This window comes from Vulpes lagopus, chromosome 9, assembly GCF_018345385.1.
Source record: "Vulpes lagopus strain Blue_001 chromosome 9, ASM1834538v1, whole genome shotgun sequence".
Taxonomy (NCBI): Eukaryota; Metazoa; Chordata; class Mammalia; order Carnivora; family Canidae; genus Vulpes; species Vulpes lagopus.
The window spans coordinates 48,004,497-48,029,940 of record NC_054832.1 but is presented as its reverse complement, the minus strand read 5'-3'; the positions used below and the strand labels follow the sequence as shown (position 1 = coordinate 48,029,940).

Below are 25,444 nucleotides of genomic sequence, written 5' to 3'. Positions count from 1 at the left end.
TTAAGAAATAAAATAGAAGAGGGCAGCCCGGGTGGCTCAGCGGTTTAGCGCCACCTTCATCCCAGGGTGTGTTCCTGGAGACCCAGGATCGAGTCCCATGTCAGGCTCCTTGCATGGAGCCTGCTTCTCCCTCTGCCTGCATCTCTGCCTCTCTAAATAAATAAATAAATAAATAAATAAATAAATAAATAAACAAAATCTTTTTAAAAAATAAAATAAAATAAAATAAAATAAAATAGAAGTACTTGTATACGCTTCCATCTCTTGAAAGCGATGGAAGCTTGCTCAGCCTGTTTGGCTGAGCAAGCATTTTCAGGGTGGAAGCACATGAGCTTTGGTAGAAAGGGCTCCTCACCTGGCCAGCAAGGTCAGTCATGTCAATAATGGAGATGACAGAGGGACAGAGGTCACAATCAGTTTGCTGTCATACTAAATTGAAATTATGCTCCAAAGCATCCAACTCTACTTTTTGAAATGATGTCCATATTCATCCAATGCATTAACCAATGTTACTATTTTTTGCAAGAAGAGTGGATGAAAACTCTGCAGATTGGTTAAAAATAAATTCTGATCTATAAATACAGTCAACTAATCTTTGACAAAGAAGTAAAAGCAATACAATAGACCAAAGATGGTTCCTTCAACAAATGGTGCTAGAACAACTGGGCATCCATATGCAAAAAAAAAAAAAAAAAAAGACACTAGACATAGACCTTATACCTTTCACAAAAATAACCCAAATGGATTATGATTTAAATATATGATCTATGTAATAACCTAAATATAAAACATGAAACTATAAAGCTTCTAGAAGCTAAGAGAGGAGAAAACCTATATGACCTTGGGTATGATGATGCCTTTTTTGGCATAACATGAAAAACACAATCCAGGAAAGAAATAATTGATAAGCTAGACTTTGTTAAAATTAAAATATTCTGCTGGGGACAGCCCGGGTGGCTCAGCAGTTTAGCGCTGCCTTTAGCCCAGGGTGTGATCCTGGAGACCCGGGATCGAGTCCCAACGTCGGGCTCCCTGCATGGAGCCTGCTTCTCCCTCTGCCTGTGTCTCTCCTCTCTCTTTCTCTGTGTCTTTCATGAATAATAAATAAAATCTTTTAAAAATAAAATAAAATAAAATAAAATACTCTGCTGTGCAAAAGACACCAAGAGAATTGCAAGACAAGTTATAGACTAGGAGAAAATAGTTGCAAAAGACACATCTGGTAAAATATTGCTATCCAAAATATATTTTAAAAAACTCTTAAAACCCAACAATAAGAAAGCAAACAATCTGATTAATACATGAGCAAAGACCTTTTACATACCAGTTCAACAATAAAGATATACAGGTGGCAAAGAAACATGAAAAAATGTTCCATGTCATATGTCATAGGGAGATAAAAATTAAAACAACAATAAGATACTATTACACACCTATTAGAAGGGCCAAAGTCCAGAGCATCGGCAACTCCCAAAGCTGACAAGGGTATGAAGCAACAGGAACTCTCTCATTCATTGCTGGTAGGAATGTAAAATAGTACAGCTACTTTGGAAGACAGTTTAGTGATTTCCTAAAAAGCTAAACACACTCTTACCATATAATCTGGCAATCACACCTGTTCAAACGGAGTTGAAACTTACGTTCACACAAAAGCCTGCGCGTAAATCCTTATGTCAGCTTTATTCATAATTGCCAAAACTTGGAAGAAACTGAATGCCCTTTAGTAGATAAATGGATAAACAGTGGTAGACCCAAAAAATGGAATATTATTTAGCTCTGAAAGTAAATGAGCTATCAAGCCATGAAAAGACACAGAGGGGAATGCCTGGGTGGTTCAGTGGTTGAGCATCTGCCTTGGCTCAGGTCATGATCCCAAGGTCCTGGAATCGAGTCCTCCATTGGGCTCATCTCAGGGAGCCCACTTCTCCCTCTGCCTATGTCTCTGCCTCTCTCTGTCTGTGTCTCTCATGAATAAAGAAATAAAATCTTAAAAAAAGAAAAGACACAAAGAAACCCTTAATGCATCTGAAAGTCTACATATTGTCTGATTTCAACTATATGACATTTTGAAAAAAACAAAACTATGGAGACAAGAAAAAAATTAGTTGTTACCAGGGGTGGAGGGGATAGAGGGAAGAGATGAAGAGGCAAAACAGGATTTTCAGGACAGTGGAAATACTCTGTATGTTATAATAACAAATATATGCCATTATACATTTATCTACACACCCGTCATATACAACACCAAGAATGAATTTTAAGGTAAACTATGGATGTTGGGGGATTATGATGTGTTAGTATAGGTTCACCCTAGTTAAAAAGGAAAAAAAAAATGTACCACTCTGGAGAGTGATGTTGATAATGGGGGAGGCCATCTATGCATGAATGGGAGCAGGGAGTAAGTTAGAAATCTCTGTGCCTCCCTCTCAATTTTATTGTAAACCTAAACCTACTCTAAAAAAAAAAATCTTAAAGAAATAAATTCTGGGCAGCCTGGGTGGCTCAGCAGTTTAGTGCCACTTTCAGCCCAGGGCCTGATCCTGGAGTCCCAGGATCGAGTTCCGCGTCGGGCTCCCTGCATGGAGCCTGCCTCTCATGAATAAATAATCTTTAAAAATAAATAAATAAATAAATAAATAAATAAATAAATAAATAAATAATAAATGCTGAACACCTGATATTTCCTGAAGTTTTATCTTCAGGATTGAATGATCAAATGGGAAAAATTACTTTTAAGCCTTCATCTTTGGTGAAATAGAAGAAAATTGTACTCTCACATTTCTTCATGGCACCTAGAAATGAATCATTTCTATCTTCTTGGTCACCTTTTATCGCTTAAAGCCAAATAAAAGAAGTCAAGTGGAATAGTAACGAGTGGGCAGGACAGATGCATAACCTCCTTGGTAAATATTATAAATCCGGGAAGTGCAGGTGGAAATTTAAATCGGTGTATTTCCTGGAAGGAAATATATATCTTTATGTTCAGGAAGTAGCCTGTGCTATGCTGCACTGATGAGGCCATTTTCAGGCAAGACTTCGGAGAGAGATGGGTTGTATTTAAATCAAAAACAGCTGGGCATGGGCTAACCCCCTCCTGAGTCACATGGAAAGCATAAATTGACTTAAGACTGGAGTAATTGTAAAATATGGGAGGGCAGCAACAAGGAGAAAAAGGATGCCTGTAAAAATAAAGCAAACGTCAGCACTTAATTCAGAGAAAATGACTTCTTTCAAAATTAGCTCTCTGTCGAAGCCACGAGAATAGACTCCTCTGAGACATAACTTACCCGAAGAAAAATAAGTAAAAGTAAATGTCATGAATGTTGAATGAGGAGCGTATTCTTTTTAAGTCAAATTAGTGCTTTCACCTTTTTCCTCCCTTAGTCCTTTTAGGTTTTCCCTGCATATCTTCCCAGGAGGATATAACCATTATAAGCACTAAATTAATTAGGAAAGAATAGGCTCAGAACAGGAAAATACATGCTGATTTCAAATTATAACTCCTAGGTACTATGGAAACAACAGGGTTTACTTCCCAGAGACCAAGTTTAGGCAATTTGACATCTTTTGTTGAGCATCCAAAGGACATACCCTAATAGCTACTTAAGCGCTCTGCATACAGCTTATGGAGGCTTATCTCAAAATCAGCAAGTGGTTAATAGGAAGTGACCCCCTGCCTCTGGCATCCTATGAATGCGGTTGCAGGTAAAAAGGAAAATCTCCCTTTTTATAAAATAGACATTATAAAAGAGGCTGCTTATTGTATAAAGCTGATGCAAACTGAGGGTCTTTCTTTTCAGGCTTGTGAAGGACTAACATCCCTGTTAGACTGTTTTAAAGACCTCTGATACTATACCCCATGTAAACCCAAAGCAAGAATTTAAGAAAAGAGATTTTTGAACAGTCACTAAGAAAAGTAGTAACAACAGGGACTTATAAGTCACCTATATTTTTTAGACCATCCATACATCCACCAGTATGTCAAAGCACACAGCTGTGTCTCGCATGGGTGATGGGGTAAAGATGCTGATCCGGTAGCCTTGGGGTACCCATGGTCTCCAGTCTCCGCTGACCCTCAGCAGTCTTTCTACTTGCTGCTAGATGCCAAAAGAAAGTTATCATTTTATGTGTACATAATGATATGGAAAGAAACCAAGTAAGATAACAGATGAGTATCCTATGGTTCCTCCAACAAGATAAAAGCAAGACTAGCAGAGTCCATTTTTATATTTTTATGGTACCCTTTATGGACCTGAGAACCCTGGTCAGCACAATTTGATATCTGTGTTCCTGAGAGATTAGCATTCCCCACGTTCTCTACGGCTGAGTCTTTGTCTTACAACACAAATTCAAACTACCATAAAGAATTGACATATATGGGGCACTTGATGGGATGAGCACTGGGTGTTATTCTATATGTTGGCAAATTGAACACCAATAAAAAATAAATTTATAAAAAAAAAGAATTGACATATATGTACATACGATCCACTGATTTTTTTACAGTAAGTTTCTCTACTTTAATGGTCATTTCTTGATCTGTCCAAGTTAGTATATTAGGCTGAATATTCTTTTGTTTCCTTATTCAATATAGCCATCTAAGAAATATGTTTTTATTTCTTATCTGTCAAAGCGTTTCATGTAAACTTTTGCAATTGTAATATTTATTATTCTATCAATATTTGAGAAATCAGGAAGAATTATGAAAATTATTGTTAATTTACTTTTATAAACTAATATTTGCACAATTAATCGTAGCCAATGAGGTTTATCTGAGGTGCGATTATTGCTAATTGAAAACTTTACTTTTATAAACTATTAGAATGGTAGAAACACCACCTACTTGAATTGTTTAATATGTACCTGAGTATTCACTTTTATAAATTAGTAAAATAGTAGAAACACTATCTACTTTAATCATTTAATATGTGCCTGAAGATCCACTGTGCTTTATTTAATCCTTTAATATGTACCAGGCCTTAACACACTCAGTGTAATTTAAGACTTCCAGTTGGAAATAATTTTGCCATTGTTCAATGCTGAGGGCCAAATGCATAAAATTATTTGGAATGCTAGTTATCAAAGCTTTGATTTATTAAAGTTTTAAACTTAAAATGTTAATAATTAAGTTATATAATGACACCTTAATCTCCCTCATCCATCATTTACAACCCTTTAGAGAGAGAGAGAGAGAGAGAACAAGCAGAGGGAGCAGCAGAGGGAGAAGGAGAAGCAAGCGCCTCGCCAATATGGGGCTCCATCCCAGGACTTTGGGAACATGACCTGAGCTAAAAGCAGATACTTAACTGAGCCACCCAGCAAACTTGACTATGGCCTATTAGGCCCAGATTGGTCAGGTCTTTGTTGCTTTTCCATTCCCTTCTATTGACTTCTTTCTGCCTAACTATCTATTACACTCTCACTGGCCTTCTTTCAGATTTCCAATATCCTGAATTTTTTCCCATTTGGGAGCCATGATACATGTTCTTCTCTCTACAGGAAAACTTTTTCACTGTATGTTCACATGGAGGGCCTCTTTCCTTCAGGTTTTATTTATTTATTTATTTATTTATTTATTTATTTATTTATTATTATTTTATTTATTTATTTATTCATGAGAGATAGAGAAGAGAGAGGCAGAGACACAGGCAGAGGGAGAAGCAGGCTCCATGCAGGGAGCCTGACGTAAGACTTGATCCTGGGACTCCAGGATCACGCCCTGGGCCGAAGGTAAGTGCCAAACCGCTGAGCTACCCAGGGATCCCCCCTTCAGGTTTTAATGTCACCATGTTGCCCAACTCTGATGGGCACCTTTCATAACTCCGGAATTGTGCAAACCACCAGAGTACAATAATAATGGATATTCACCTCCTCAAAGAGGTCCTCCAGTCTTAAGGAGATATCTCACATTGGTCTCTTCACCTCATAATTCTTCCCCTCCCGCCTTTTTCACCTCACAATTTGTAACCATAAATTTGTTTTTTAAAATATTTTGTTTATGCGTGAGAGACACGGAGAAAGAGACAGACATAGGCAGAGGGAGAAGTAGGACTCGATCCCGAGACCCTGGGATCACAACCGGAGCCAAAGGCAGACGCTCAACCACTGAGCCACCCAGGCGTGCCCATGAATGTATTTATGTGTTTGTCTTGTAATGTCGGTCTTCCTCATCCAACTATGTTCTATGAGACTAGGAAGTTTATCTTTTTAATCACTGCTGTATACTTAGTATTTGGCATAGAGACTGGCATAGGGCAGCATTTAATATATATTTGTTTAATAAATGAATGAGCAAATTCCTCTACCTGTAAAATTCTGTAAGTCAAATCACAGAACTACTAGAAGAACCATATTACAAATTTTAAGACTTTATTTGATCAAAAATCTATCCAATTGGGCAGTTCCACACGGGAAGTAGGTAGAAGGGCTCCAGCGAAGGGAATGAGGAGAAAGGCTTACAGAGGCAATGCTGAGGCAAGGTGAGGAAATAGCTCATTGACTATAGCTTAAGCATTTGCCTTATTTGGAAAAGCCTATCGGCTATTTGGGGTTTTTTTTAAATAAATTTATTTTTTATTGGTGTTCAATTTGCCAACATATAGAATAACACCCAGTGCTCATCCCATCAAGTGCCCCCCTCAGTGCCAGTCACCCAGGCACCCCCACCCCCCGCCCACCTCCCCTTCCACCACCCCTAGTTCGTTTCCCAGTTAGGAGTCTCTCATGTTCTGTCTCTCTCTCTGATATTTCCCACTCATTTTTTCTCCTTTCCCCTTTATTCCCTCTCACTAATTTTTATATTCCCCAAATGACTGAGACCATATAATGTTTGTCCTTCTCCGATTGACTTATTTCACTCAGCATAATACCCTCCAGGTCCATCCACCTCGAAGCAAATGATGGGTATTTGTCGTTTCTAATGGCTGAGGAATATTCCATTGTATACATAGACCACATCTTCTTTATCCATTTGTGACTTGTCCTTAGGTTTTGATTTCTTAACCTTGAGTCACTTACGGGCCTAGGTTTTGCTTTGCTTACTTAGATCCTGGAACCACCTCAGTCTAACAGCCTCCTTGTTTAATAAATCTAACAGAGGGAAAGACCAAAACAGAACTAGGCTAGGGGACCCATAAACTGCCTTTGGGCACAGATATTTCCAGTACCCAGGAAGACAGGAAAAGCAAAACAACTAGACTGAGAGATTGCCACAGTCTCACTCCGTGGAGACACAGAAACATGCTGAAAGGTAGAGACCCTGGGGCCCCTGCACATGCATCTGGAGCATACTGCAATACTCAGCTCACACGAGGAGCACCCCACGGATCTGCAATGAATGAATGAATGAGTAAACCCATATGTGAGGCAAGTATTGCATCAGTACCCACATCTGACCCTTGCAGCAAAAGGGAAACCGTGACGTGGGATCTGCATCAAGCACAGCATTTGCTGAGACAGTGGAGCAGCCAAATTGCCACTCCTGCCTGTGCTCACATCTGGCAGGAGCACTCACAGTCAGAAGCCAAGCCAATTTGATCACAGGAACATACTTTGGCCAAGAACTCCTTAACTAAATGGAGCCTACTTCCCGTGGTCTACAAACACAGGTGTTTACAAAGGACGAACCCAAAGGACAGGGAAATTCACTAAAATGGCTTCATGGTGTTTCTCTGAACACCAGGATAAACTCGGGTAATGATTCCCAATCCAATCCGCCTCCCTGCTCAAACACTTAACATCTACCCCGAAATTTATAGGACTCTGAGAATGTATAAAGAATTGGTTAGGTCCCCTGTTCTGAAGCGTATCAAAAGAAAAAAAATTCGACTGAATTATCAAGTGGGATTTACTCTGCATGGCACTGTTTGTCTATTCAACTAATTATGTTACCTCTGTCCTTCAAAGGGTTCATGTAGGTAAAAGCAGAAGTACGGAATATTCCATGCTGGTGATGAAAATCAGTATATTAAGTAAAAGGTACAATGATATTTAGAAAAGGAGAGAGAAACTATTTCAAACAACTGCAAATGGCATGTAAGGTTAATTGCAAAGTCTCCAACGTTGCTGAAACCAGTGTCTGCCTGTCTAGCAGGCACCGAGCCACACCCCATTCATCGTACCAAGACCAGAAAGGCACTTAGAGAGGCCACTCGACTTTCAACTAAGAGGGATAGCAGAGATTTTCTGAAATAATTGTTCTGGAGGTTTCACAATTATTACATACTCTTAGTATGGTCTCTTGATAGCAGGCAGCAGTTAGATATCTGTTCAAAACAAACAATTTTCTTTACTTAAATGTGGAACCCTTGGGGGGGAGTGGAGAGTTATTCCACACTAGACTCCTTCGGGTGTAGGTGAAGATGAAGTATACCATTGCCCAAACACAGACTAAAAGCCATATAAATGCATGGAGTTTTAGGAAACCTCTATAGTTCTACAACTCTTTTTTGAGATGAAGAGTGCTAAAAATGCACTCACTCTGGACGAACATTGTATTTCTTCAATGACATCTGCTCTTCCTAGGCACTTAAACAATAAGTCTAATCTGCTTATCTGAATGTTTCTCAATTGCATCCATTCCAAAAGAAAAAAAGCTTCAAAGTACCACTCTCCTAGTTAACCAGTTCAATAGTCTTAATACTTTAATTTACTTAAATTTAGGAAGATGTGAAGCATTAGACCTCGGTGCAGGAAAGCAATCAAAGACATTTGGACATCCTGGTCATGATTTTGCTGTTTTTCTAACCTTCTGTCATAAGTCCTTTCTCCAGAACTTACTTCACAGTTGGGGAGAAATATTTTGAGACAAGTCTACCTCAAACACTATTATTTGCTTTGATAGTATGGGGGAATGGGGAGTTAAAAAAAAATCAAAGTGTAAAATGGTTTCAGAGGAGAGCTTCATTTTCCATAGTCATCCTTCAGAATAATGATCCATCCCTCAAAACAGATTGCCTTTACTCTGCTAGGCAGAACTCAGGAGATGAAGGCCTCAAAAATTAATATTTCAAATCTTGTCAGGCATCAAACAAACACACTTTGACTCTAAAAAATTAATTGTTTAGAGCAATTAGAGAAAAGCCTTGAGGAGTGTATGAGTCAGAGGAATTTGGATCTATCTTCCCTAACTTCCAGAACATTGTGGCCATCGGCAAGTTAACTGAATTTCTAAGACTCAGTTTCCCCATCTGTGAAAGTGAAATAATTATATCTTCTTTTAGGATTGCTATAGGACTTAGATAAAATAATTTATTTAATGCTTAGTACACAGCCAGGCACAAAGCAGGAGCTCAATAATTGTTCTACTCATACTTCCTTAGACAGACTTGCACTAGATTGACTTGGGCACTTGCCTATCCCAGTCACTCGACTGAAAACACCTGGGAAGTGAAGATCATCTCTTTGTGTTCCTATTAGTTCACAATACAGTGTTTGCTTAAAATAAATTATACGTGCTTTTAATTATTTTTAAAGAGTTTATTTATTTATTTCTTTATTTGAGAGAGAGAGAGAGAGAGAGAGCATGAGTGGAGAGAGGGGCGGAGGAAGAAAGAGACTCCCCATGGAGCCAGGACCCCAATGCAGGGCTCAATCCCAGAACCCTAGAATCATAACATGAACCAAGGGCAGCTGCTTAACCCACTGAGCCTCCCAGGCACCCCCTCATACATGCTTTTTAGATAAAGTCAACATTTGCTTGATGTTGACAGATATAGACATAGGACTAAAATCATTTTACTTTATTCTCAGATTACAGTTGGCTAAATATTAATTAATTAAAATAAACAAGAACCCCTGCCTCCCATATCAACTTGCACAACACCGGATGGTCCCTTTGGTTCAGTAAGTACTTTCTTCTGCTTCCAACCCAAGGCATCCCCTCTCCAGACTCCTAGAGCAGCTCATGGGCCTGCCTCCCAGTTCCTGCTCCTCTGCTTTCCCATTCCTCCCCTTCATCGCACCTATCTGCTGCTACCCTGCTGCCCCTCCTCATGTCTCCTACTTTGTGTCGGGGCTCATCACTTCTCTCTCTCTCTCTTTTTTTTTTTTTTTGATATCACTTTTCTTTTTTTAATCTCCTCTGCTCCCCCAACCTCAACTCAGTCCTACAATCAATCCTAATGGAAAGTTGGGCAAATAGGCCCCTACCTTTTTAACTAGAAGTCTGCCCGCTGGATATAAACTCTTCTAGATGATTCAAGTTACTTGCTTTTACTACCTCAACCTCCATTTTTTTGTTTGTTTTCATAACTTATATTTTGATAATCTGCCTTTTTAGAAAGCATCCGTGGAGCCACAAAGCCTGAGTTAAAGAGAGATCCCGGGGAACCTGGACACGTGGAGTCTTGCCCCCTTGCCTAGTCCTTAGGGACAGGGGGTACCTCCCTGCACCAGGAGGGGTGAAGGTGCCCATAGACAGTCAGCCCCCTGAACGTGCCCCACGCCGTAGGTCACCTCCCTGTGTCCGGGAGCCCTCTGCCTGACACTTATAAGCAAGTCCCCCTACCGGAGCCCACTCAAACCCCAGCACCCTCTCCACAGCCTTCCCTTTGGGGGCTGTATATATAGGGTTGTCTTATTTTCAGTGCACAGTATTAACGTGTGTTCAAGAATTACATTTATATTTAAAAAGTAATTAAATAGCTAAAAAAAATTTTAAAGTTAAATTTATACTTCCATTTTAAAAAACTACTGTTAGAGGGACACCTGGGTGGCCCAGTGGTTGATCATATGCCTTTGGCTCAGGTCGTGATCCCAGGATCCCAGTGATTAAGTCCCACATCAGGATCCCTGCAGGGAGCCTGCTTCTCCCTCTGCCTGTTTCTCTGCCTCTCTCTCTCTCTCTGTGTCTCTTATAAATAAATAAATAAAATCTTAAGAAAAAAATCTGTTAGTAAATATCTTTCATTATTATTTCAGAATATAAAACGGCAAAATAACACAGTGTTGCCTCAGAGGCTGCTAAACTATTAATAAACCCATTTGGCCTCCTTTGTTGTTACTGTTTTTCTAAGTGAGCTCCATACCCAACGTAGGCTTGAACCCTGGGCCGAGATCCAGAGTCACATGCTTTACCAACTGAGCCACCCAGGCACCCCTGCCTTTCTGTGAAATGATTCCCAGCAAATACATGTTTTGTAGTTTGGGGATCACCTTTTCTAGAACTTCCTTTTCCCTCCTCTCCGTGCCAGTGTAATAGAATTATTTTTTATCATTTCTCTCTAGTTTCTTTCTCTTGAATCTGATTTGCTGCTCACCTACCTGGGAGCAATAAAACTAAACCTTTATATCGGTTCCAATTTGGTCTAAAGGAAGAGTAAATAGAGCTCAGTGTAAACTTTAATACTTGGCATTGTGATGCAGCTTTGAATTCTCAGTAAACCCTTTGGTTTGATGGATTCTTTTCTATTTCCTGAGAGCTAAGATTACTTTGTTAAATGACTGCTGGGCACATGAAGAGTCTTTATATTAACATTCTTGTTGACAGGAAGTGGTGGGACCCAATCAGCAGACTGAAACGTCCTCTAACTCAGTATTAAATCATGTCTGCGTCGGTTCACAAAGACAGCGGGTAGTGGAGATGCCAGTTGCCAAACTGCATGACAAAATCAGCCTTTAATTCCTTCTGATTATTAAGTATTCCACTGAGTGTGTGATAACGAAACAAGAGAGGATATTTTCTTCCCAGGGCACAGCCAATTCTCAGCTTGGATTTAACACTTTGGCTGAGCACATTTCCCCTTTCTGTTTCATCTGGGTGACTTTTGCTTTTCTGGTTTCCTGTCATATGAGGTTATGTTTACCAAGGGGCCATATCATCTTTGGGTAGAAGGTATTTCACAGGGCACTGTCAGGCTAATTAGCAAGTAAAGCTGCTTAGCCCAAGCTGCTATGGAAACGTCAGATACTACATTATGTCAGACTGTGTCATTTTAATTGACATTGAGGGAAAGTAGACCTAATCTCTAGGAACAATTTAAGCCAAAATCCTTCACTAACTTGATGTGGCATTTTAAGTTTGAAGTGGAAATTCAGTTTCTTGAAGGGGAAAAATATATTCTTTTTATAAAAAAACACCAAAAAGGGACACCTGGAAAAGAGGGAAGAAAATATTTTAATTGAGTTGATAGGGTTTGTAGGAAAGACTGTTGTGTGTTTGCCCACCTTTGCTTCTGCTCAGTCTAATCCCTTAGAGGGCTATCGAATCTGTAGACTCAACGAGCTTCACCGTGTGGGTTTATGAGAACCTAGTCATTAATCCACAGAACAGGGAATCTAGCAATAGTTCACAGTCCTTCAGTACTTTTCCAATGGGTGCTCTGGTTAAGATTCTTTTATTCGCAAGCAAAAGAAACTGACCGCCTAATCCAAATGAAACAGGAGAGAGTGTGTTAAAAAGGGTTGCCCTCAAAATCAAAGGAAGGGCAGGAAGCATCGACCTTGAAGATGACAGACATTGGAGCAGATGCAGGGAAATCATCAGGATTGGTTGTTCATGAACCCTCTCTCCAGGACACTCACATTAGATGACTCAGCTCTGAGAACTTTCAGTTTTTACATACCTCGCTTTATTTTCAAATTTCTAAGAAAGGACTATTCTATGGGCCCAGCTAGATTTAGCATTTCTCTAGCCTTGGATTAACAGCATAGCCAATGCCAAGAATAAGGAGAAGAATAAAAGGGAAGGCAGTACAGTCAGGGCCACTTGGAGAATCATTGTGCACCCAGTAGCAACCTCACTTTGCAACTTCCGTTATCAGTGAGCTTATAATCAGGCTTTAGATTCATGTGGTTAGAGCATTGATTTTCCTATATATTTTTTTGAAAATTAATAAGCCATTTCAACACTTCAGTACATACCTATACTATACCAGGGAGAAGACAAAATGCCAAGCATAAAAAGATAAGCTCATACTCCAGAAAGAGACAGAGATGTGTAAGTAATGTAATTTGAATCATATCAGATACAATTCAGGTTGTGTGTATTTAGGGAGTTACTAGAAGCTTTGAAGGGAAGTGTCAATGTACATATTCCTGAAGATGTCAGGGAAAGCTTCCTAGAGGAAAGACTATTTGAGGCGTGTCTTAAAGGATAAATGGGAATTTGTTACATAACAGGAGAAGAGAGGCATGCCCTATAGAAGAGGTGCATTTTTAAAACATGCAGCACCTACAAAGGATAGAAGAAAAGGACAGCGTGGCTCATTTGGGAGCTGTGAATAGTTTGGTATTGTTGGAGTTTCAGAACCTGAAGAAGTTGCCAAAAATAGGTCTGAGGCGAGAGGCAAGTCCCTGAAGTTTCTCTTATGAAACATTATGGTGAATGAACTAAATGCCTTAAATAATGGATAGTCTAAACGATTTATGATTTGGTAAAGTAACACAATCAGGTTGGTTTTAGAAAAACTAGTTCAGGGGATGCCTGGGCCCAGGGCTTGATCCTGGAGTCCTGGGATCGAATCCCACATCAGTCTCCTCTCAGGGAGCCTGTGTCTCCCTCTGCCTATGTCTCTGCCCCTTTTCTCTCTCTCATGTCTCTCATGAATAAATAAGTAAAATCTTTAAAAAAGAAAAAGTAGTTCAACAGTAAGGTAGGTGGAGGAGAGTTTAAGAGACAAATACCCTGTCGAAGACCACTACAGTAGAGCAGGAGAAGGAGGTCCAGGGAAATTCAGTCTTCTTTCTCAGGCAATAGTCTAGAGAGTGGCTTCACTAATGGAGACACACAACTAATGAAGAGAACCTTCAGAAGGTCAAGTGTTCAGCGGTCAAGCGCTAGGTCAGTAGCCAAGAGAAGATAGAAAGACTGGAGACTTGTATTTCTGAGTCAAAAATACTATTTGGCTATCAAGGTGTGGATATTTATGAGGCTTTGCATATAGAATATTGAGAATAAAAGCACAAGCCTAAGGATGGAACCCTGGAGACAAGTAAGGGGGACGATCAAGGAAAAGTCTGAGCTGAAATTCAAGAATAATAGGAAAGACCAGTAAGGAGCAGAAATCACAGAAAATAAACAGAGGGAAGGGAGGGGAGTTTCGAGAAAGAGCATGTGTTGGTTAGGATTAGATTTAGCTGCAGGTGACAATTCTTTCTAACATAGACTAGATGTGGAGTTAGGCAGCAGATGCTGGTACAGGGGCTCCATTATCATGCAGCTCTTTCTCTAGTCTACAGCATCTTGATAGGCCAAGTGTGTTGTCCAAAATTCAGCCCAGTGTGAAGGAGGACATATTGAAGAAGGAAGCACCACTCCCTTTTAAAATAGTGACTCTACATTTTGTACAATTTCTACTTCCAGCGCATTGGCAGAATTTAGCCACATGGCCACATCTGACTTCAAAGGAGACTGGACAATGCACATCGTATTCTGGGCAACCATGAGTCCAGCTTAAAATGGGGTTCTACTTGATTTGCTAAGGAAGAAGGGGGAAATGGATCCAGGGAAGCAGCTGGAAGTCTTGGCCACAGAGGAATTGATGAATAATGACATTAAATGAAAAGAGTTCTTGTAAGATAAAGACTTAAAAGTGTTTGTTGTGATTAGTCAGTGATGACCTTGACAAAAGTAGTTTCTTAACTGGTGAAAACAATAAATCAAATTATAGTAGATAGAAGCCTGTCAGTATGATAAGGAAAATGAAGAGGAATATAGATTCCACTCTCAACAAGCAAGACCATAGTTAGCTCAGCACTCTCGAGAATGGAGTTCATAAGGAGTCAGGGCTAAGATTTTGATGGCCCCTGTGCAAGTCTGAAGCCAGTCATGAAAAAGAGGACAATGGAGCAATCTTCTTCTTCTAGAAACTGATTCTTCTACCCACCTTCTCCCAGTTTTTATGTTTTTTTGAGATGTTGTATTCTTATATGATTTATTTCCTGGTCTAGCTTAATTGGTAGAGGGTAAACCTAATCAAAATTGATCTGACGAACCCAACTTAAATAAATGAGGAGTGGCTAAATTACTTAAATGAGCCAAAGTAACTCTACCATGGGATTTTTAGATTTCATACCAGAGAAAATATCAAGTCATTTCATTCCCGTAATCGAAACTAAAAGCTATAAAAATAATTTTATAGCCTTGTTTTCTATCTTGTGTTGAGAAGCAATGTGCAATGAGAAAGACAAATGAAGCCAAGATTAAGAGGAATATAAAGGTATAAAATGACAGGAAAAAAGAAAGGATCAGAGTCCTAGCAGCATTTAGATCCTTGTGTCTGGTTTTTCCTGAGATCCAGCAACATTCTTTCCCTTGAGACGTATGATGTCATTCGGGTCCCTATAATAAAATTCCCTCTTTCTACTTAAGTGAATTCTAGCTGGGCTTCTGTCATTTACCATCAGAAGTGTTCAATTAATATTGAGAGGAAAATGCTTCTAGGTTTAGGAAAGAGACCCAGGAGAAAGGCCGAAGACACAAAAGACAGAATTGGACAGTGTATCCCTGTTTCTGCATAGCTCCCTTTGAACTAAAAGTCCCTGCCCCAAATCCTTCCTGTCCTTGTGACCTCAATCCCTGTCCACAGCTGTTTGGATCACGAGGGGGACACCTGACTTCCCTGTATGTCCTGGATGACCTTGTCTTGATTGTATTCTTTTGTGGTGTTTGGAACTGAGATGTGTAGACACTGAGCTCGTGAAGAGTAGAGGCTGAGACTATGTTGAGCCATGTGCAAGCTGAAACTGAGGGAGCAAGCGACTGAAAAGGAATGGAGCATTCCCAGAGGGAAGCAGAAGGGACTGTGGGACCCTAAAAGAGAGGGTGATGGAGGAAGTAGCTACCTTGTAATGTTCAGGAACATGAGTTTCAGAATCAGAACTAAGTTGGAGCCCTGGCTCCCTATCAACTAATGTAATCTTGCAGAAGTGACTTATCTCTATAAATCTCAATTTTCTCATCCATAAAATGGGAGTTGATCATTCCCATTGGGCTGTCAGTAGAATCAAAAGAAAGATATCTATGAAGTACTGAGTTTCCCATGTGTGACCCATGGGAAACTTGTGTTAATCATGTATTAAATACAATATGATCATCAAAACCACAAATAATAAAAAGTACCTCTTAGTTGTACTAAGTTGGATTAATTCCCATCAATCCCAGATCCTTTCTTCATTTCTCAATGAAATCTATGTATCCTTGTAATAATCTTTCTTTCTTATTGACCCGAATAGATTGAGATTTTTTTTCCTCACTAACACGGAGTTAAGAATGCTTGGCTCTCAGTCCCAGGGTGAGTTTGGACAAGTTACTCTCTGAATTATTATTGAGCAATATTGCCCCCTCTGTCCATCCTGAAGCACTCTTGCCCTTGGCTTCTGTGACCCTACTCTCCTGGCTTCCCTCCTACTTCTCTGGCTATGGTGTTCCCTTGCTGGCTCAGTCTCTCCTGCCTATCCCTTAAAATGCTGTAGTCCTCAAGATTCACTCTTTTTCTTTTAAATTTTATTCATTTATTCATGAGAGACACAGACTGAGAGGCAGAGACACAAGCAGAGGGAGAAGCAGGCTCCCTGTAGGAAGCCCAATGCGGAACTCGATCCCGGGACTCTGGGATCATGACCTGAGGCAGAAGGCAGATGCTCAACCACTGAGCCACCCAGGCACCCCTCAAGGCTTACTCTTAGGTGTCCTCATTTTTCTCACTCTGCATTTTGTTCCTAGACAACGATGTAAGCACATGCTGTCAATCATCTTCTAATTGAACCCTTGACTCCCAAAGAGTTATCTTTATCCCAGACCTCTTTTAATCTCCAAATCTATGTATCTCACTGCTCACTCAACATTTTACTTGGAGATATGAAAGGCGACTCACAATCTGCAAGTCCCAAACTGATCTCATGATCTTTTCCCTCCAAACCTGGTTTTCCCCCAGGGTTTTCTATCTGATACCACTGCCCACCCACCCATTCAGTTTTGCAAGCAGGAAAACTGTAAGTCATACTACAGACCGTTCTCTTCCTTATCCCTGGTCCATCACTAAGTCCTATCGATTTCCCCATCAAAATATTTCTTCAGTTTTTCCTTTGCTCTTTCTCCTTGCCACCATCCTTGTCCAAGCCATCATCATCTTTCACAGGACCCTCCAACAGAAGTTATTTCATTACTTCCTATCATATTTTTCTACAATCCTTTCTTCATACTACAGCCAAAGCTCTATGGCTTTGTGTTGTTCCTTAAGATAAACTCCTTGTCATGACATATAAGGCTCTGGATGACCTGGCCCCTGTGTGAGAAAAAGGATGTGTTGGAGTGGGCTCAAGTAGGCTGGCAGTGGCATACAGGCAGTTAATCTGGTTAGTTTTCCAGGATTTTGCAAACTGATTTTTGAACGGTTGGTAATTTAAAGTTGGATGAGATAGGAGAAATTGGCAAATGCTACAAAGCAGGGCTGTTTCCCCCCCTGGGGGAACCAGTTTACCAGCACACTGCTTATCTCTCTCGTCAGCCTCAGACTCCCTTAAACATTCTGTGTGTTCTGTGCACTAGCTATTTTTAAGTTCCTCTAATATATCACACTTCCTCCTATGTCAAATCTATTGGCCCTTTAAGTTCCTCTAATATGTCATACTTCTTCCTAATATCAAGTATATTGGTCCTTCTTTCCCAGGAAACTATAAACCGTAAAAGGTCAGTGACTATCTATCTGTTGGCCCAACATTATATTCTCAGTGCTTACCAGTACCTGGCACCTGGTAGATGCTCAATAAATACCTGCTGAATGAAATACCTGTTCTCACATGGATTTTATAAATCTCAAAACAAGTACCTATGATACTGATTTGAAAATGATAAAAATAATATTTAAATAAGATTATTCATCTTAAAAGATGTTTTGCTTTTTTGAACAAATATATTCCTATTTTTACTAGCTTTTCTATTGTCCACTTAGGATAGTATCACAATTTATCTTCTAAATGATGAATTTTTATTTATATAAAACAATCATAATTGAACCATGACATTAATGTTCATTAGCTTGAATCAGATATGACTTTTATTATCATAATAAAATTACATCAGAATAGATGAGGGTGATATTTAACAATGAATTCTTTGAAATTTCTTCTTTCGTATTTCAAAAGTCAGTTTTTCAGAAACACATATTCTTCCTCTTTATTCAATGAGGTAGTTAAAACATGATGTTAAACTATTTCCTCTCAAAAGAGATTGTTTAAATTATCAGAACTCTCTTGGAAAACATTTCCAGTTAACTTCTAATGAAGAGAAACTTGCATCATCATCATCATAATTATTAAGATTATATCCATCATTAGAATTTTCCATCTATATGACAAAGAAATATGTTCATAACTATTTCCCTATCAATACTTTTAATTATTTATGCATTTTTTCATGCTACTTTTTCCCTCACAATGAATATTTGTCTTTTGTCCTTAAGGCACTAAATGCAAATCGGATTTATTTAGCATGTGAGCTAATTAGGCAAGGCAATACCTTTTTACAAATGTCATAGTTTTATACATTATTTCTTCCACATAATTGCAACTTAATTTTGGAAAGAAAAAGTTGCTCCGTCATAGCATAATATGTGATAACATTGTAAAAGTTAAAGTGATATACAGTAATTAGCTACTCTTTACCATAATCGCTAGTTTTTGTTGTATTTAATGTTGGTACCAGATGTGATTGAGTAGACATCTTTAGATTAGTGCTGGGGATCTAGCCAATTTTCTGTGGTTCCAAGTTCAAATTATCTCCAACTAAGGCATAACAGAAATAAATATGCTATGTAGAATAATCATCTCAAGCTCACATGGAACATTGGGCAGGATGGATCACATTCTGAGCCTCGAATGTATCTTAGCAAATTTAAAGGAATAGAAATCATACAGTGTCTGCTCTCAGACCATGAAGGAATTAAGCCAGAATAATCAGATGTGCTCAACTCTTAATCCATGCATTGGTCTCTCCCTGCTGGTTTTCTTATTCTTGTATCTGGGTATGATCCAGCAATGCAGTGTTGCTTGTAAAATTGCGTATTTCTGTATCACCTTATTAAAGTTTCTTATGTGTCTATCACTTGAAAAGTGTCTCCTGTTCTTCAATGAAGCACTTTATGACTTTTATGTCCTCTTTCCCTGTTGGTACACTCTATTGGATGTAATTAGTCTCTGCTTCCAAGTGTATGTGAACAGACCGTTGCACACAGTCCTTCAGTTATATTTGATCATTGTGGACAACAAGCCAACAATATAGACAAAAATAACTTCATTCTTTTCCTTAATAAGAGAAATAGCTTGTAGTTTTTGTTTGGATTTTTTATGTACTTCAGCTGTCCCCATATGTTTGTCTATGTTGATTTACCTTATAGAAACATTTTTCCCTGCTTTCTTTTTTTTAAGCTGAGCATTATAATTTAAGTACAAATAATGTTGGTCTGGTAAGAATTTAAGATGTTTTCCTTTTTATAAGACTTATGGCTTACACAGCTTACTAGATAATATTGTTTGGTACTTTATCTTAATTTAGTGTCTTATAAGATGTGAAGTATTTTTCCATTTATTGTATTACTTTGTTCAATTATTCTATATATACTAACATTTGTAATTGCTCTCTCAGGTCCAAGGAACACATCAGGCAGGGAAATTTATGCAGAAAAGTATTTAGGTTATGGCCTTTGAAAATGGTTTATTATAAAATCATTGTTTTACGAATTGTTAAATACTATACCCAACATACCTCTGATGCTCATTTCATTCCTGCTCTTTCTGCAGTCTTCCCTAAGCTCCCAGACTAAGTCATATCTCCTCATTTATGCTTTTATAACACCACATTCTTTTCTTACATAACTTTTATCTCAGTTTGTAATCATATGTTTATTTTGAGATTAGTTGATAAGCATCTCAGTTTCTCTGCAGATTGTAAAGATCCACGAAGGCAGGGATTGCATTAATTAAGGTACAGACTAAAATACTTGAATAAAGAGAACCTCAAATAATGGAACTTACACAAGTTGCAAGTCTATTTCTCTTTCATAGAACATTCCACATAAGGACAATATGGAGCTGATGGGATGGCTCCCCTTTTCCAAAAACATGGCTTCCATCTCTAAGTCAAGGGAGCTGACAGTTTCTTACTATCTCCCTGTCAATTAAAAGAGAAAAGGACCAGAGCAGCAGCACAAGGTCAATACTTTAAAGGGTGGGACCCCCTAAAGGAGCATACATTGCTTCTACTCACAACTCATCAAACATAACTTAGTCACATGACCACAACTAATTACAAAAGAATCTGGGAAATGTAGTCTTTAGCTGGTGATCACCTATCCTAGGGAAGAAAGAGATTAACTCTAGGGGGACAGTTAGTAGCCTGCCACAATATCGCTATTATTACTACATGTTATATCTCCAGAAGTTACTCCAGTGTCTGTCCCATAGCAAGCTCTCAGTAAATATTTCAAGGATGAAAAGATGAATGGATTTCACATTTTCATACCATCGCTGACCTTCCCCCCAACCTTTGACAGCTGTGGACTCAGAAGAGCCAGTGGCCCAGGAGAGTTACAGTTATGGGAAAGTGGCTGTACAAGCAACCCAGGAAACAGCTTTTTCTTTTTTTTTTTTTTTTTAAGATTTTATTTTATTTTAGGGACAGAGTGCATGAGTGGAGCAAGGGAGAGAGGAGGTGGTAGGGGCAGAGGGAGAGGTACAGCAGACTCTCCACTGAGCACAGAGCCCCAACTGGGGCTCCATCTCGGCCCTGAGATCGTGAACTGAGCTGAAACCAAGAGTCAGACTCTTAAACCACTGAGAGACCCAGGCACCCTCAGGAAGCAACTTTTTTTCCAAGAGTGATGAGATAAACTGAGACGCTGTGTGAATCACTAATCCCTAAGGTAAAATGAAGATGTTTCAGCACCTAGCCATGTGGGGGCATCTTCCATTGTGCCATTACCCATCACTCTTAAATTGAAGGCATGTCGATTTTTTCTTCCAGTTGAATGCACAGGATTGTTGAAAAGGACACACATATCTCCAAAAACCAAATATTAATTCTGAGAGAATAGTGCAGAGGGAATAGAAACATTTTTTCTCTTGTACAACTCAATTGTTACTTTCCATTATCAATGGAAATAGATGAGAAAGAAGACCATGGCTCTCCAAGGAAAATTTAATTGCAACTTTCTCCATGCCCACCTCACATCTTCTATCACACTTTTCACATGGTATTATAGTTAACTACACTGTGAGATATTTATGGACTGATAGAATAACTTGTTTATATTTACCTAATCCCCCAAGTACCAAGTAGCACATAATAGTACTCAACAAATGTCTTTTAAATGAATCAGTGAATGAATGAGGAATTAATGAATCAATACTGAATCTCCTGAGTCATTGTGCTACCAGAAGAATAGAAGGTTAGTTGAAGAATAAAATTTCCTCCTCACTCCTTCAAGAGAAGGTGAAGGAATCTCAGAGCTTTAGTAGGGCTTTTGTGAAGAAAAAGGGTTGCCCACTATAAAAAAAAAAAAAAATTGGAAACAAGGGAAGAAGGAAAATGCTATTTTTTCTGCTTAACCTACAAACTGTGAAGTATTAATTTAGTTATGAATGAGAAAAATGTTTCTCAGGGCAGCTGGGTGACTCAGTCAGTTAAGCATCTGACTTCAGCTCAGGGCATGATTCCAGGGTCCCGGGATGGAGCCCGTGTCCCACATGGGGCTTCCTGCTCAGTGAGGAGTCTGCTTCTCCCTTTCCCTCTGACTACTGCTCCCCCTGCTTGTGCTCTGTGTGTGTGTGTGAGTGTGTGTCAAATGAATAAATAAAATCTTAAAAAAAAAGAAAAATATTTCTCTGCTTTATTATATGATTGGAATTTACTATCTATCAGGATTAGGATGTGCTTTGGGAGGTGGGGTGTGTGTGTGTGTTTTAAGTGTTCCTCCATGCACAATTGGGGGAAGAAACTGCCATTCCATGAACTCACAGTGCTCTTATCTATTCGGGCCGTTACTAAGCTACTTAGGGAGTGTCGGCAGGGATCATTGACTCCCCACCTCCCACCTACCCATCCAGAATGTTACTTTAAATTAATGACTCAGATTTGGGAAAATGTACTTTTGTGAAGAGAAGAATGGATTGTGGGAGGAGACCAACCTCTGTAGTTAAGATGCATGATTTCCCAAAAGGAAAGTAAAGATTTGCAGGGCAGAAGTCAGAAAAACAAAGCATGGGGTATAAGAAACCAGATTAGAAACATGGATGTGTCCAAGAGGGATCCTCTATGATGTTTTGGCCTCTTTGGTGCTGTGTCTCTGGACCTTGGGAAAGGCCATATTTGGTGTATGTTTAGGAACTCCCTTGACTTACACTGAGCTGTGTAATCAATGTGAGAAAGTTATTCTGTGTACTATAGTGATGGTGGCAGTAAAGAGTGGGCCTACCCTTAGTTAACCTTGCCCACCTTGGTGCCTATGGACAGAAGCCTATGGCCTTTCCCCAGGCCTGTGATAGAGCAGGAGAAGGGCAAGGATGCTGGCGGGGGGGGGAAAGGGGAGTGGTGGCAGGCAGGGGGTAGCGACCTGCACACAGAGGGAGGCAAGATTTGAAATTAAAGAAAGCAGCTCCCCTTTCCCAAAGGGCAGCTATTTTTTTTCCTCTAAACTACCCTTCATTTGAATCTCATTTGGATGAAATTGTCAAAAAGTTTAGAGATTTCAGATTCTGAAAAGGACCATGACTGTAGCTCACTTTGTCCTTAATATTTTCATTTCCAAAGAGTTTGTCTATAAGTAAGAAGCCAGGGAGTCTACAGATATTAAGCAATTTATATTTGTCATTGAGTAGTCCCAGAGATTCATGAGATCATTGGTGGGAAGCAAGATGTCATAATAATGCTCCACATTTAAAGAACATAGTACTCTAAGGACCTGAAACAATTTCATGGTGGATTTTTATTAAATATCATTTATTTCATAAGCATAATGTCATAGTAATTAGTTCACTAACCATTAAAAAAGATTATAAAATGCTTTTTGAAATTATATTGCTTTCCATATAAACTGATTATTACCAGTTCTCAATTTGAATGTATCATCTCCAGTCTGGACACTAATTCAAAGCTAAACTAGCCATTTGGCTACCAATATGCATTCATTTTACATGGATGTGTGTACTTACACTCAATTTTTATGTTTAATGCACAACTACTCATTTCTCTATTAAATCTCCTAGCAAGTCTTGATCTTTTTTCCATGGTTTTTAAAGGCTCATATTCCCTAGTTTTAAAGGTCACCTATCCAGCAGATTGATGATGACCATGCTAATGGTAAGTTAGGATGTAAGATAAGCTAAATTCAACATTTTCTTCTCATCCAGCAAAGACTTTTTTTTCCCCCACAGGAATGCTGGAATTCCAGAGGCAGTGATGAAATCTCAAGGCTTCCACAGCAGAATTTGCCCCTCATTTGTCTGCACTTCTCTTCTTTTTGCTTCAAGCTTTCTTCCAGGGCATCTTTCAGTAAGTTGTACTTCTGGCCCTGCCTGCAGCTCTTCAACTGCTGTTTGGAAGTTGATTAGCTACCTGCAGGCTGGAGCACCTCCCCAAACCCCCACCATCAACATCAATTAGAAACAACTCCCAAGACTATCATTTGTGAAGGTGACACTTGACCTCTGGCTCTTAAAATGATTAGTTAGATGGATAGATCACTGCAGTGCCATCACTGATAACATTCAGGGAAATGTAACCCAACTTGCACCACTTTTTTGTCTGACCAGGTCTGTGTATCCACCAACAATTTGGCATGAGGTCAGCTGTGAGAAGTTTCTTGAAACTTTAGCCAGTTAATCTGAAATTTTGTTTTTCTTAAGCTCTAAGCCAATAACCTTAGAGTCTCTTTTCATGAATTAAGTAACTTTTGGTTGGGCTAATTATAGAAGTAAGTTTAGTCCTACATAAGGCATAATGCTGACCTGGTCTCTTTGGTACCTCTATCTTTAATCTCAACTGAAACTGTATCATATAAATTCCACATTGACTCATGGCATGCTCCTCAGGTACCAGGAAAGCAACACTGTGTAAAGAGGAATAATCATGTTGGATGGGCCATGATACTTTAGCTTCCTATGTATCAGATTATTTCCCATTTCCACCCTTAGAATACATTTGAAGTCTTTAAAAATTTTTCCCTGGCAAATAGTAGGCATATAAGTATTTCTTAAATAAAAAAATCATCTCAGTTTTATACTTCATAGGACAAAATTTTTTTTCATTTATTATTTTATATGTAGGTTTTTCCAATTGTGTACCATTTTGTTTTAAGAGGAGTACAATTAAAGGGCTTGCTGTGATCAAATTTTTTGAGAAGCCTCAAGAAAGGTAACGTTAAGGAAGCTTACTTACTGAATCTTTTGGGAGAACTAGGTTGTTTAAGGTTGTAAAGATCAAAATAAGGTATTTTGCAAATGCCCAGGGCATGATTTTTTTTTATTCCCTGAAAATTAGTGTTAATTTTCATTGACCATCATAATTGAATATGCCCTGGCTAAGCTAATTAAAACCAGATGAGCTGGGTTTTCCCACTCTCAGTTTTTGAACTAAGAGTTTTCAAATACTACTAAAAATCATTCTAAAATTGAAGGACTGATAAGTTAAACCTTAAAGTTTATTAATAAACCTAGGTTTATTAGAAAACAATAATTATCCTTGTAGGAGTTATCTAATTGTGGAGATCTCTCCCAGATTTCAAATTTGTTTTATATTTTCTACACAGCAGTGATCATATTTATTTAATGATTTATCGTTTTCTAGTATGGTATTTACAAAGCACTGGCTCTTGGCATTTTATGAGAAATGAAGATGGATAATATGAGGAAAATTTATCAAAGACTTGGAGATGGTTAGGAGGTACTGCTGGGTGTCCTGGCAGGAAGGCCATCTAGGGGTTATCTGATTGTACAGAGGTGAGACCTTTGACTCTCTTTGTTTGACTAGTGTTTTGCAATTCTGTAAAGACAGAAGAAGATGTAGAAAACTGATAGCAATGTAAATAATTTCAGTTCCTGTCAATGCAAATTAGTGTTGTCATGTGAAGAACATAAATCTCTATAAATTAAATTCTTACTTGAAACAGTTTTAACATCTTACTGGTTCTCTCATTAATGACTTAAATAACGTTTGGTGCATGTTCATTTTTCATTGGTGTAAATATGATTTCAATATTTTGAAAATTATACCTTAACAATGAAATATGTCTCTGCCCTTTCGAAGTTTATAATCTGAAGTGAGGAAATAGACATATGTGCCATATCTATAATACATGTCAGAATTTGGGAAATTCCCTATAAGAACTGTATGTTCATTAGACAGGTTATTTTTACTTGGAGAACAGAGATTTCAAGCAAGGATTCAGGCCAATGTTACTCTGATGAAAAAGATAGAAATAAAGGAAAACATTCCGGGTAGGGATATTATAAA

The 25,444-nt window shown here is 38.8% G+C and overlaps 1 non-coding gene across 1 annotated transcript; it reads left to right on the top strand.

The window, feature by feature from the left end:
* The first annotated feature begins 4,736 nt into the window (after positions 1–4,736).
* LOC121499223 lies at positions 4,737–4,871 on the top strand. The gene has a single exon (XR_005990052.1). It is a non-coding gene; the product is annotated as a U4 spliceosomal RNA (small nuclear RNA).
* Positions 4,872–25,444: the final 20,573 nt, after the last annotated feature.